Source organism: Belonocnema kinseyi, chromosome 4, assembly GCF_010883055.1.
Source record: "Belonocnema kinseyi isolate 2016_QV_RU_SX_M_011 chromosome 4, B_treatae_v1, whole genome shotgun sequence".
NCBI classification, from domain to species: domain Eukaryota; kingdom Metazoa; phylum Arthropoda; class Insecta; order Hymenoptera; family Cynipidae; genus Belonocnema; species Belonocnema kinseyi.
In genome coordinates, this window is record NC_046660.1 from 108,703,558 (window position 1) to 108,719,048 (window position 15,491).

A 15,491-nucleotide genomic window follows, 5' to 3' on the forward strand; every position below is an offset into this window, starting at 1 on the left:
TAAAATAAAATTTCGGCTGCCTCATTCTTCTAACTTTTTCGTTTGATGTAAAATAAGTTTGAAATTTGTTATAAAGTTAAAAGTATAATTAATCCGTGTTCAAAGGCCTTTCCAGCTCCAAATTCCTTCATAGGAACATCGGAGGGTCCTGTACATGTTCCTGTACACGAAACTGCCCGAGTAAAAATAATGCGTCTTGTATAAGTCTTCATCCAAGACATAGATAAAATATAACCAAGACGTTTTTGTAAGCCTCGCTCCTAGCCGCGAGCGAGACTTTTCTGTTGGTCTTAAGTCAATATATTTCGTCTTCGAGTCGAACTCAAGGGCACCGACAGCAAAGGCTCAAAAGGCCTCCGAGAGTCATCACTAAACCGCTTGAAATTCTACATAATGTTTATATTATTTATCTCTATCATATTTATTTTTTATGCATTAATAATTTGTATTAACTGCAATAATTATGTTCTTTAGATGGCAAATCAAAAAGTATTATCTATTTTTCCCTATCGTCAATAGTTCACTAGATACTTTATTGATGCCTACCGTCACCTTATTGTCATATTTACTTGTTGTTTTTACATAAGTCATGTGCCATCTTAATACATATAAATAATCATTAAAACTTTTTAGCGTTTGAAAGCTTTAAACTACGAGCTGGCCTGGGTCTAGTAAAAAAATCTTTGATTTTTGGGCAGACCAACATTTTTCCGCATTGTTAGCAGTCATTTAACAAAATTCCGTTTTTAAATCAATTATATTGAAATTTAAAATATCTTTTTAATAAATTTTAACAACAGGACTGAAAAAAGGCTTGATTCAAGTCGAAAGTCGAAAACCAGGATTTTTAGAGGTGTGATATAAACTAGCCTCCAGGAAGAAGCACGGAATTGTGGACTGTAAATGGAGACAAGGTTCACTGAAAACAAGTTGTAATATAAACTAGAAATATTTGCATATATTAAAAAAATGTCAGATATTAATTTTAGCACTATATAATATTTTAAGAAATGATTTTTTTATAGTAATAAATAATTTTTGAATTAACATCATTAAATTAGTTTTATTGATGTTGAAGGAAACTATAGTTTAATATTTTTTTAACGAAAAATTTATATAACAAATTAAAATAAAATGATTCTATAGATTTTTCAATTTGAAAAAATTGCATACTTTTTACAATAAAGTATTTCAATTAGTTACGAATAATTTTTCATCTGAAAATAATAATCTGTATAATACCTGTTTACTTTTAAAATAAGAAGTTATTAATATTGGTATTTTCCCAAACTGATTGAACTGATTTTTATTAAACGCCAAATGTTTAACGAAACGAATTACATATTGTTTCGAAATTGTTACCATTGACAAGCTTCCTCTAGGAGGAAATTGTTTCCAAGATGTAATGCGTGGAAGTAACCAATGTTTCCAAAGAAAGCCTTCTACAAACAAAGTGTCTACTGTCAAACACAAAACAAAATTCTTTGACCTAGGTTCACAAAATTTCGGTGAATTTAGCTGTCCTTTCCAGTTTTGCATTTTTTTGTAATTTTGAATTTTTTTGGATATTTTTTAATGCCTAACCAAGATTTTAGTTTCTATCAAAAAGGTAAAAATGCACGAAAATGATTGCGAATAAATTTATTACAAAAATTCTTTTCTAATTATTGTTTTTCTATTATTTGAAAAAATTACCAACGCTTCCTCTATGAGAAAAAAACTGTTGGTAATTCGGTATTGAATATTTGGAGCCAATTATTGACTAACAGGAAGTTGGAATTTACTATGAGGAACTTTTAATCGATTATTATAATTAGTTCTTCGGGAATTGAGATCCTTTCATCGACTAAGAAAAAGCCGGAATTGAGATTTTAAAGGCGTTCACTGACTATCAGGAAGTCGGCATCAAGTATTAAGTTTCATGCATATACAGATAAAAATTAGCACCATATACCTATTAGGATTTATTTATCGATTAATAGGAAGTCAGTATAGAATATGCAGTCATTGACTCTTAAAAAGTCGGCATTCTCTATCAGGAAGTCCGCATTGATTACTACATTTAGTTCCGCAAGTATTGGGATTTATTGAATGAATCTAGCAATAGTTTGAAGAATTTGGTATTAGGAAGTTAAGACAAAAAACTTTGCACCAGTTTCAGTGTTACAAAATTCGTACACAAACTTTAATTATTCACAAGATATAAATAGTATTTCTATATAGGTGTATAAACTGCATCATGCATTTTCACATACAAATATCGAGAAAACGTAGTTTTTGAAAAGTTGCATTCATTTGGAGTTGAACTCGATTTCGAGATAGGGAGTACACACAGAGAATGTTGATAATTTAATATAACCCGCATACCATATGTCTGTAAGTGGAAATTGTTTTAGAACTCCATTGGACTTCCAATCTTGAATTCATTAAAAGGAAAGTACTCGCTTTACTCATTATGGCAATCAGGGAACTGCATGTCGATGCTTTAATTTACATATGCGTTAGAGCTGTTTCGCGCACAAACTAACGCTCTATAGACCAAAGAGTATTTCGACAATTTAGCTTCGTAACATCCACATAGTGCTGTCGGTACCCATAACCAATTCCTAATTTAATAATATTATAAATCCATTATGAGGATTCGCACAATGTGTAAATGCTCCACACACTTTCAGAATTAACTGAGGAAAATGAAATTCGAGAGGGATATGGATTACCAATACATGTAATACTAGAAGGTTTTTCGGAGTGCTTTAAATCACTATGGAATCTCAAACAATGGCAGAGTCTAAGAATCACTAATAAAGTGATATTGGTTGAGTGAATCAGTGGTTTAACAACCTCTGTGTTATCGATCGCGATTGTGGTAGCAATCGCGACCTTCGATTTCAGCAATAGGCAGAAATCGCAGGCAATGCGCGCTCTACTATATCGCTCGCGGTTTCTCGTTTCCCCCTCCCATTCTGCTTCCGAAGTACTTTTTCTAATATTACTCCCAAAAATCGCGATAATACTACCTATCAGAAACGCCTCTAGGCAACAGAACGGCTTTTAGGTACAAAAGGGACTAGTGCTAAAAGCAATTTTAATGAAATAAAAAAAATTGTATTACTTACGTGTAGTTAAAAATCAGTCATAATTATAAACGGGTGCAAAAGCGATCCATGCATCTTATAACTTGGAAATAGAAAAAAAATTTAAACTGATATTCAAACACAACTATTATAAATACAGAAAGTGAAGTTAACTATATAAAATTTAATATGAAAACCATGTTGGTTATACCGTTCAAAAACACTTTTTCTTATCTCACACATTTATGTTGATTAACACTTGGTTCAAATTTTTCTTCTAACCTTTAATTTGTGCTTTTAGCTATTCTTAAAACGATCGAAAGGATAATTTATATTATTTTAATATTCCTCTAACTAAATTCTTATTAAAATGATAATGTAGATGGGTTATAGAAAAGTAATAACATGAAACCTAAATGTAGGTAGTTTTTTTAATAAAGGGCATTTCAAGCTTTTAAACGTGGCCGTGTTAGGGCTGCTCTAAATTCAGTATCCTTTTAATTGCACTGGAAAAATATACATTCTTACTGAAAATTGAGAAAGAAAATGCGAATTTCTATATTTCTCGTTCTCTATAATTGAATCAGTGGAAAATAATGGAATCAAATATTTATTTTAATCAATTAGCAAATTTGGAGTTTCACTGGTGAACTTCAGTGGCAATTTCAGTACAAATGATGGATAATTTACTTTAACTCAGTGAAAAATCATTATTGATTTTTGTTATTGACAATCAGTAATGATTTACTGTTAGTCAGTCAAAATTCTTACTGTTTTGTTTCAATTACGCATTTCTCACTGAATTAAATTTATAGAGTATTCATTCAACATTGCTTGAACTCTACAGTGTAAACAAAAGGGGTCTTTTTGTTTGTTTGATGCAAACAACATCAGCAAGCCATAGGTTCACGGTGCGGGATACAGAAGTACGCACATTTCTCGTTTTAGCAGTATTTTCCAAGTGCACCATTCATATTCATGATGCTTATGCACTTTAAACAGTATACTGCAAACGCGTTTGGAAAGAGATAAGGCACAGATGGGTAAATTTTTCAGAATTAGAGTGCAAACCTTGCCAATCACAAAAGAAATTGGATTTAAAAACTTACGTGTTGTCCACTAACAAGATTTATTTATAAAAATAAACATCCACTAGTAAAGGGGAATATTGCCTTATATCATATCGAGTATTTATTTATATGAATCCTCAATTTTCCTCTTCTCAATTATTCTATAAAAAAAGTTGTACAAAATTAATATAATAAAATTTTTTTCAATTAAAATGCTGTGTAAGAAAAGATACAGGTTTTCTATTGAAAGTGAGGTTAGGAATTAAAACAAGGATTTATATTTACCTTTGAGTTATCTTCATTTCCGGTTGGTAAATTAAATAAATTTCATTTTGTATTTAAAACAAGCATTAGATTATTACACAGATATAAAAGCAGTTGTTAACTTTCAAAGCTATATTTTGGCAGGATGGAAACAAAACTACGTTTTGCTCCAGTTTTCAAACGAGAAAAAGGGAAAGAGGACCAAGTAACAGAGAGATACCTAGCATTTCCGTATCGCCAGTTTGGTAATGAGGGTTCTAAGAAGAAGGGAAGGAAGAATTACAATTGATTGGCAAACATGAAAAAATAGCTATTTAGACTATTGATAAATTATCAACTATGAATAAAAAATTACAATAACATTTTTATTTAATTAAAAATTATAAAAAAAATTATAAGTTTGAAAAATAAAATACGAAGATTAACAGTTGGCATTTAAAAGAAATCAATAGTTGTACAGGTAAAGAAAAATAGAGAAATTAGTTAAATTCAAGTTGAATCTGGTAATCAGCTATTAGTTAAATTAGTTAATTTCAAATTTTATTAATGATTTGTTTGGGTTCTTTTTCTCTGATTAATTAAAAAAATCACATTTTAATTAATTTTTTGAATTAAAGAATCTAGGATTATATTATATTTTAGACTATAATTATTTAGATCAGAAATTTAATTCAAAAATTTATTACCATTCCTTTGAATGAATAGGATATTGCGCAACAAGAGGCTAAAGGCGACAATTGCACGAGCGGGAAGTTAGCTGCCCGAGCGAAGCGAGAGTAGATATCACACGAGTGTAATTGTTGCCTCGCCCCGAGTTGCGCATACAATTTTTCATAAAAAATGTATCGGAAATTTGACTTGAGATGCCTGAAACTTTTTTGCGACTCATCAAAGGTGTTATTGTTTGTAAATACGTTGTCAATAGCAGATAGAGGTCAGAATGACACGCTGGAGAGTAATTAAATTGTTTTAAAGTTTACCGACAAGCTTCAAAGAAGAAAATACTGAAATTTTCGTTGATAGTCCACTGTTTACCAATTAAGACGTGATATCGATGAGGTTATAAGCAGTTATTGATTTTTCTGTTCGCTCTGCTCTAACGCAAGCGAAATGGGGAGGTTGTAAGCTGCTCTAGTCAAAGTTGCGCGAAAATTTGAATTGGATAAATGAAAAATTGCTCTTTTTAATACAAATTAATAATAAAAGTATCAAGGTTATTCACAAAACAAATTAAAAGTTTAAGTTATTTATTTTGAAAACTGGCGAGACGAGCACGCTACAGCTATCGCTGAAATCATCGATCGTTCACGATCGAAGGTGGAGACTGAAGTTAGCCTCTATTCTCGAAACGAGGTTCGATAAGACGGAAAATGGCTGCAGACAACTGCAGATAAAGTAGAATGCACATACTTTCGATACCGGTTAAGGCGTAAAGTTACTTTCGCAGTCTCCTGTTTCTACTTTCTAGTCTAGGGTTAAAAACACAACTTTCGACCCGCTATGGGGGCATCGAAAGTAAAATTTTGGATACATGTGTTATGAAAAAACATTTCCGCTATTAGTCTTTTAAATTCGTTAGGTTAATGGTGTAAGACAATGACATTTTCCCAATCAATTAGATCTCCAGTTTCGACCTGGCGTTTAGCTATGACTTTATGGTTTTTTGGATTTTGTCTAAAGTTATCATGATGTCCCTTGATTCTCGCAGAGAGTAATTTACTAGTTTGGCCAACATAACACTTTTCACAATTCAAACATTGAATTTTGTATACAACATCAAAAAGTTGGAAATTGTCCAAAGAATCTTTTCCTAGTATTATAAATTTATCTAATTTTGAATCAATTCGAAACATTGTTGTGCTATTAAAATCATTAAGAATTGTTTTAAATTCAAAAGATAACTTTCTATAAAAGAGTATAGAAACTAAAAGGTTAGAAAAGAAATTTCTAACTATATTTTCATTTGTTTGTTTAGAAAGAGAATTTTTAATTGTTTTAATTTTGTTATTAATATGTCTTTGAATAAATGGCGTTGGATAATTATTTAAATACAGAGTTTTTAAAATAAATTAAATATTTGACTTTTGAAATGATTCATGAGATAATTTAAGAGCTGTGTCAATAAGATTTTTAAATATGGAAAGTTTATGTTGAATTGGATGGTTAGAGAAAAAATTTAGATATATATCAGAATAATTATCTTTACGATACCAATCTGTAATGATATTACCTGAATCAGTCTTTATAGCTGTAACATTTAAGAAAGTAATAGAGTTATTGCTTTCAATTTCATATGTGAAATTAAGTCTAGGATGATAACCATTAAATCTGTTTATCACATAAAGTAGTTTATCTTTCGGTAAAATAATTAACGTGTCGTCAACATATCTATAATATGTGTGTAGAGGGAAATCTAAATTTTTTATGACATTGGATTCTAAATCTTGAATAACTAAATCGGCTGACACTGTAGAAATATGAGAGCTCATAGGCGTTCCATATATCTGTTTATAAAAACTATTATTATATTTAAACACTGTTTTTTTTCATCAGAAACTTAATTCCTTCTTCAAATTTTTCAAGAAGTAAATCTATATAGTTTTTTATATTATTCCATCTACTTACTATAGAATACTATTAATGACTAAATCAATTGGTATGTTTGTAAATAAAGAAGACACATCTAGAGAAGCCATAATGTGATCAGAAGGAATTGTTTTTTAAATAATTATATTTTTAATTTGAAGATAATTTTTTACTCAAGCTTTTGGAACTATCAGAGATTTTTTAAGAATGTCATTGAATATATTAGCTATTTTATATGTCGGTGAATTTATTAATGAGACAATAGGTCGAACTGGACACTTAGGTTTATGAAGTTGATAACTATCAAAGTAAGTGATTTTATTATTCCGTAAAAATTGATGTCATGTGTTAATCATTCTATGTCTTCCCAGTGGGCACAAAATTTGGCGACGTCTTAACGACATTGTTAGGACATCGTTACGACAACTTTACGACATCCTATGTCCATGTCGTTTCGGTGATTTTACGATATCATAAAGAGATCGTCAGATCATACGACTTATTTACGATATCGTAGAGACACTTTAACGACATGGACATATGATGTCGTAAAGTTGTCGTAAAGATGTCGTAAAGGTGTCGTAAAGACGTCGCCAAACTTTGTGCCGACTGGGTTAACAAATCACGATCGTCTGCATTATTAATTAATCGTATATTTGACTCTATGTCTATGACAATACCTAAAATTATTTTTCGTTTGTTTTTTAAAAAGAATGAACTAAATTTCGGGTTTTTACCTGAAAATATAATTAATTTCATTAGGAATTATGACATTACTAAAATTTGTAATCCAAAGATCTTTAAAATCAGAGTTAATTGTATCCTTATGTTTATTTATAGTAAAAGGTATCTGAAAATTACTATTAATTTTTAAATTTCGAAGTTTTTTACGCAGTCTTTCTTTATTATTTAAATTTCTTCCTGTGCTATTCAGTCTATTTTCTAAGATGTTAGCGTATACATTGTTTGGTAATGAGTTTCATAAGTTTATTTTAACATTATTAAAATTTTGCTTTAAAAATTTTTACTGGATATTGAAATCTTTAATTTCATCATTAAGTAACCGACGTTCTATAGAATCTGACATAAAACTAACATGATTTTTTGCACTATGGCTAAAAAGTGGTAAATTTCTAAGATTCTTAGTAGCATTCTTAGTAGACAATTAACCAGAAATGATTCTCTAGTTTTAACCTTATTAATGTTCTTGTTCAAATTGATGAACTTTTTTACATCTGTGAAAGAATTTGGAAAATTGTTTTTGATTTCGTTGAGATAAATATTGTTCAAATTGATTATGGAATAAAAATTAGTTCGAATTTATTTACAATCTTACAACCCGATCGATGATATGAATAAACTTGTATACAATAAATATAATACAATTATATTAAACCGTTATGATAGTCAAGATATAAAAAATTGTTGGAAAGCGATGTTATTTGTCTGAGTGTTATAATGATTAATAATTAAAAATAATGAATGAGATGTTAAAAATGATATACTTCAGACCATAGGATTTAGGTGTTGAAAGGATCATTTATTCACATTCTTTGACGTTTAGAAAACTATACGTTTTCCTCATCAGGATCGAGTCGTGTACATAAAAGATACCTTATATCATATCGAGTATTTATGTATATGAATCCTCAATTCTCCTTTTCTCAATTATTCTATAAACAAAAGTTGTACAAAGTTAATATAACAATTTTTTTATTAAAATGCGGAATAAAAAAAGAAATATGTTTTCTATTAAAATTGATGTTAGGAATTTAAAAAAGGATTTATATTTACGTTTGAGTTATCTTCATTTCCGGTTAGTAAATTAAATAAATTTTATTGGGTTTTTAAAACAAGCATTAGATTATTACACATATATAAAAGCAGCATTTAACTTTTGTACCGTACAACTTTCTTTATAGATTAATTGAGAAAAGTAGAATTGAAGATTCGTATACATAAATACTCGATAGGATATGAGGTAACTTTTATATACACGACTCTATCCTGATGAGGAAAACGTATAGTTTTCGAAACGTCCAAGAGTGTGAATAAAGGATTCTTTCAACAACTAAATCCTATGATCTGAAGTATGTCATTTTTAACATCTCATTCATTGTTTTTATTATTCTCTTGTAAGGCTGGTCCATTCAGGTCCTGTTCTACTGCGGTTAAAACTTATTGTAATATGCCTTTTTATTTTGAAACTCGGATGAAACAGATCTCTATACGTGAATCACATTCGCTGTAAAGTTTCATTTCCGAAATTTCCAAGATTAATAAAATGTCTTCTAATGATTCAGAGTAAAGTATGAAGTAGAAGCTGTTACAACCTCGTACTCCATCTTAAATTACATGGGGCGTCGTGCCCCGTATTTCAATCGGTAGAAGACATACTCGTCATCCCGTGCAGAAATAGTCCGATTTTAAATGTAATACCGATCTGGCGCAATCGGATTTCCCGACCTGGTCCTGATCGGCAGAACTCTGTGGCCATACCTGGACCCGACCGGGCCAGACCAATTTCCTACTGACACGCCATCTCGATGCACCCGCGATACCAGAGGCGATTAAAGCCACGTGTTCGGAGATACCAAACACCGGCCAGCACACCTCGAAACTTGCGCGAAGAAGACGAAGTAAGTAATTACACTTGACGGACTCATTGAGACCTAACCTCAAATAAATAAATAATTAATCAAATTTTTTCAGGTAAAATTAGAATATTCACAATTAGATGAGTCAAATATTATTATATGATGAAATTTCGTAAGTACCTTTTTTCAATTATTGTTTAAAAACTCAAGGTTTTTCAATTCAATGTAGAGTTAAAAATATAAAATCTATTGACTAAAAATGGACTGTAGTATACGAAAAATTTTTATATTTTTATATTTTGAGAATAAAATATTTGATACAATTGAATCTGTAATTGAAACTTTGATTCTATATTAACAATGAAACAATTACAAAAATTCATTAAGGACCAATTTTGACAACATTAATTTCAGAATCAAGCAGTACAATCAAAACACCAATTGTGCAGGGCTTCCAACCAGTGGTCCCAGATCTGAAATGAGATGTGGTCCAATGCTATGACAGGGCTATATCCGTGTGAATATAGTAGGAGACGCTGTAAATGACTGAGTTCGCGCGCAACCCATTTCTCCTCTTCTGAATTTGAAAACTCGAAGGTGCACGATTGCCGGTCCGAGCACTTCGGCGATTCTATTTATATATCTATCTGCTAACTGCTTTGAAATAAATTCAGGAGATTGGGATTTTAATATTGCCAGATTTCGATGCTAGCGTATCTCATGATTTGAATAGATCGCGCGCCTCTTGATATGCGTATATTTTGAGGTTATATTATTTCATGCATAAAATATAAATTATATAAATATTAATGCTATTATATATATAAATATATACGTATATTAATAATGATAATATTATAATTATGTTATATTATAATAGTCTTATTTATATCTTGATCCGCATTTGAAAGGAATGAAAGAAATTGGTGATTTTGGAATTCATCTCGTTTGGATAAAAACTCAATTATTTGATTGAAAAATTAATTATTTTGTTGAAAATGTAACTATTCTGTAAAAAAGTCCTCTTTTCCATCAAAAGTTCAACTACTTTTTTAAAATTTTTATTTTTTTATATTTTTTTACATTTTTCAGTTGAATTATCACTTATAAATATTTTTTGGTTCTAAAGTCGTTCTATTGAAAATGCAACTATATTGTTAAAAATTAAGATCATAATTTTTGGGTGGAAATACTCATTTTGTTTTCAAAATTAAGTAATTTCGTTGAAAGTTCATGTATTTTGTTGGAAATTGGCCTCGTTTAGTAGAAATTTAATCATTTTGGTTGAAAATGTATCATTTTTGGTCAAAAATTGTTTGGTTAAAATATCAACTGTATATCTTCTTCGGTTTGAAAGTCGATTATTTCACTAAGAGTTGAACTACTTTGTAAAAAAATACGTTTTTTAACAAGGTCTTTTAATTATGGTTGAAAATTTAACTATTTGGTTGAAAGTTTAACTCTTTTATTGAAAACTCATATTTTTCGCTTAAAAAATTCAACTTTTTGTAGATAATTCGTCTTTTTTACTTTAAAATTAAATAATTTCTTTAAAAATTCATGTATTTTGCTTAAGATTTGCCTTTTTTTGTAGATCATAAACTTTCTTGGTCGAATATTAATCTGATTGGTTAAAAATTTAACAACTTTGTTTAAAGTTAATTTTTTCGGTTAAAAAGTATTTATCTTTACCTGAAAAAGTAACTATTATATGATTGATTAAAAATTAATCGTATATATTGGTCAAGTTGGAAAATCGTTTTTTTTTTATAGAACATTAATCTTCTTGTTAAAAAATTCACCTTTTCCCTTGAAAATTTCACAATTTTGTTTTTTTTCTTGTTCAATTCAATTTTGCAGCACAGTTTTTATCTGGAAATTGTACTATTCCATTTTTTGTTGAAACTTTATCCTGTACATTGTATTAGTTATAACACCAATTATTTGATAGAAAATTAATTTATTTTGTTGAAAAGTAAACTTTTGGGTTGAAAATTCATTTATTGTGTTAATTACATTTTTTCCTAAAATTAAACAAATTGCAAAATAAAAAAATTGCCTTAAAATCCTCCTGCTTCCTTTTTTTTTAATTTTTAAAATTTTAAAACTGAAGCTTGACAAATTTTTAATTCAGAAATATTTCATTTAAACGATCAATAATTCATACGTATAAAACACAAACTTTTAACACCTTTTAATTTTACAATTTTTTAAATTAAATTATTTTAAAATACGAAATTACCATTTAAAATTTTTTATGATTTTAAGCTTTTAGAGATTTCTGGTTAAAAAATACAAATTACGCTATTATTTTAAAGGTTCAAAATGATAATAATTTTAAAAAATTCAGTTCGTAACATTAAAAATTGAACGATTAAATTAATTTTTTAATTAAAAACTTTTTAAAATAAAACTTACATTATTTTTATTTTAAGTTGTTCCACATTAATATTTTTGCATTGTTATTTAGAGATAAAAATTTTATTTTGCCAGTTGAAAATGTTAGAAATGAACTTATTATCAAAATAATTGAATTTTCAACTAAAAAAAAAGAGAATAACAAATTTCCAACAAAATAATTACATTTTCAACGAAAATGATTAATCTTCAACAAAAAAAGTTTGAATTTTTAATTAAAAACTGTTGAACTCATCCAAAAGGACATTAATTTTACACAAGAGTTGACTTTTCAGTCAATAAGGATTTTTTTTAAATTGTTGAATTTCAAAGCCAAAAAGATGATTTTTTTACAAAACAGTGTAAACTTATTTTTAAACGGAATAGTTCAAGAACTTCTGGTTAAAAAATATAAACTTACTTTCAATGCTTTGAATTGAAGAATGAATAAATAAATTTTTCAATGTTAAAGACTTAATCATTTTGATCAATAAAAATAGATTAATTACAATTCTTTTTTAATTGGAAACTTTTTAAATTATAAATTGAATTCGTTTATTTTAAGTCGCTTTACATTATTAATTTTTACATTTTTATTTATAAATCCAAACTCAAAAGCTAATTTACGAATTGACAATTTTGAAAATCGAACGGTGTAACAAAACAGTTTCATTTTCAACTAAAAAAAAAAAATAAACGAAGTTTCAACCAAATCCTTAAATTTTTAACTAAGGAGATGAATTTTCATTTAAAATTATGAATCTTCAACAAAAAAAGGCTTCCATTTTTTATTAAAAACTGTTGAACTCATCCAAACAGAAAAATTTTTCACAAAACAGTTGAGTTTTCAGTCTTTAACTAAAATGATGAATCTTCAAAAAAATCTAATTAACACAATAAATCAATTTTCAACCCAAAAGTTTAACTTTCAACCAAATAAATTAATTTTGTATGAAATAATTCGTGTTTTAACTAATACAATACAGATAAAAACTGTGCTAAAAAATCGAATTGAATAAGAAAAAAAACAAATTTTTAAGGGAAAAGGTGAATTTTTTACCAAGAAGATTAATGTTCTATAAAAAAAAAGATTTTCGAACTTAAACAATATGTACGATTAATTTTTAATCAGTCATATAATAGTTACATTTTCAGATAAAGATAAATAATTTTTAACAGAAAAAATTAATTTTAAAAAAAGTTATTAAATTTTCAACCAATCAGTTGAATTTTCGACCAAGAAAATTGATGATCTACAAAAAAAGACAAATCTCGAACAAAATACATGAATTTTTAAAGAAATTATTTAATTTTAAAGTAAAAATGAGTATTTCCACCCACATGATTTCTTAACCAAAAATGGTATTCATTAATTGTCAGTTTCAAAAATGTATTCTCAACGAAAGAGATGAACCTTCAAATAAAAAAAAATAAAAATTTTAAAAACTTAGTTGAACTTTTGATAGAAAAGAGGACTTTTTTTACAAAATAGTTACATTTTCAACAAAATAATTAATTTTTCAATCAAATAATTGAGTTTTTATCCAAACGAGATGAATTCCAAAATCGCCAATTTCTTTCAAATGTGGATCAAGATATAAATAAGACTGTTATAATATATCATAATTATTTTCAAATTCAGAAGAGGAGAAATGGGTTGCGTGCGCATCTCAGTCATTTACAGCGTCTCCTACTATATTCACACGGATATAGCCCTGCCATAGAATTGGACCACATCTCGTTTCAAATCTGGGATCACTGCTTCCAACAAGAACTACTTACTTGACTGCGCATGCGTTACATTCGGCATCTAATTGGTTGATATTTGTGCGAAGTTTGAAATGCTAAAAAATATTATTTTTCTTGTTTATTATAAACAATGGCATTTCAACTTATAAAAATGTAAATTAGCTCGAAAAATATCAATCTTAATAAAAATTAATTAAATGCATGTTCTGTAAATAATGTTTCAAATAACCAGAAATATTTAATTCCAAAATTTCCATTTCTTTTTCAAAGTTGTTTTGTTTATATTTCTTCCTAGCCAACTTAAAAAAATAAAACGATCCTGATAAATGGTAGCTTAATTTCTTGGTGAAAATATTATCTATAAACAACTTTTCGAATTTTTCAAGAAGTAATACAATTGGCAGAAAATTGAATTTTTCCACAGAAAAATGTTAATAAAGCGTAAATTATAGGTAATAGGATAGTATATTTTTTAATTTTCTAATAAGTTGTATAGACAACTTTTTTTAAGAAATAAAAATGGTTAAATAGAATATTTCTGGTTATTAACAATTTTTAAAATAAAAAACAAACCTTTTGTTCGAAATTTAATCTATCTAGAATAATGTTACGTTTCTCAAAAGTATAATTAAATTGCTTAGTTTGAAACCTCTTCTTTTCGTGCCTGTACCACTTTAATTTTAACTTAAAATACCGATCGTGTACCGACCGGGCACCGGTCAGGTAGCGATCGGGTTTCCTGATCTGGCGTCTCGACCTGGCCCCGATCTGTGCGTGTGCTTTATCCTCGATTTGGCCCCGACTGCAGTGCATACCTTAACAGATATTGAATTATGATTAACTTTATTACCATGAACCATTGGTTTTCTTATAAGAAGTATCTCATCCTCAATTTATAAGAACTTGGATTCAATTTTGTTTATTCATGACTGACTTTAAGTCCATCTCAAAATTATAAATGAAGTTACCTAATAAATTTATGGCCTTCTTCACAGTATCCTTGATTTAATTTTTAAGCTTGCCATTTACTGTAATTATTCGAACTCAAAATATTCAAAAGCTTTGAGGACTCTGGCTCGAATTCAAAGAGATAAGCCGGAAAATACCCGTGAGGAGGTAATGTGCTCACCTCTGCAGTTAGAAAAACTCAAATTAAGCAACCTGTTTGGACAATTGTTAGTTGAATGGAAATCATCATAGACTTTACATTCTGGCACTGTATTACGTCATTGATTTATCATGTGAGAAAGTCTGTGGCATCTGTAACACTTCGCTGGATGCGGTGATTACTGATAGGTCACTGGTGTTAAATCAAAGGCAAAGCCAGACAAAAAGACACGACGAGGGATAGAAGCTAAAATAAATGAAAATTCTCCCAGGTCGGAGGAAAAGTCGACTTCACGGATCAATGCGATATCAGATGCTACCGACAGAATAGCTCTGGTTATTTTCTTTAATAAACGACTCTATACGGATATGAGAGACAGAAATAAATAATGTATAGCTCCCCACTTCAAGGTCAAACAAGTTTAGGAGAAGATTCTCATCGCGCTAGTTCTCACAGAATATTTTCACCTATCTCTGTTCACTACACAAATTCCTAACGCTACGAGGGTAGTTCAATAAGTCCTTAGAATGACCAACAGATGGCACGCGAATCGCTCCAAATCATCTGTTTTCAGTCAGCACCACTCCCGAATAGATATATGGTGCAGTCATAGTCCACATCTTCTGAGTTTACGTGTTTTTATAAC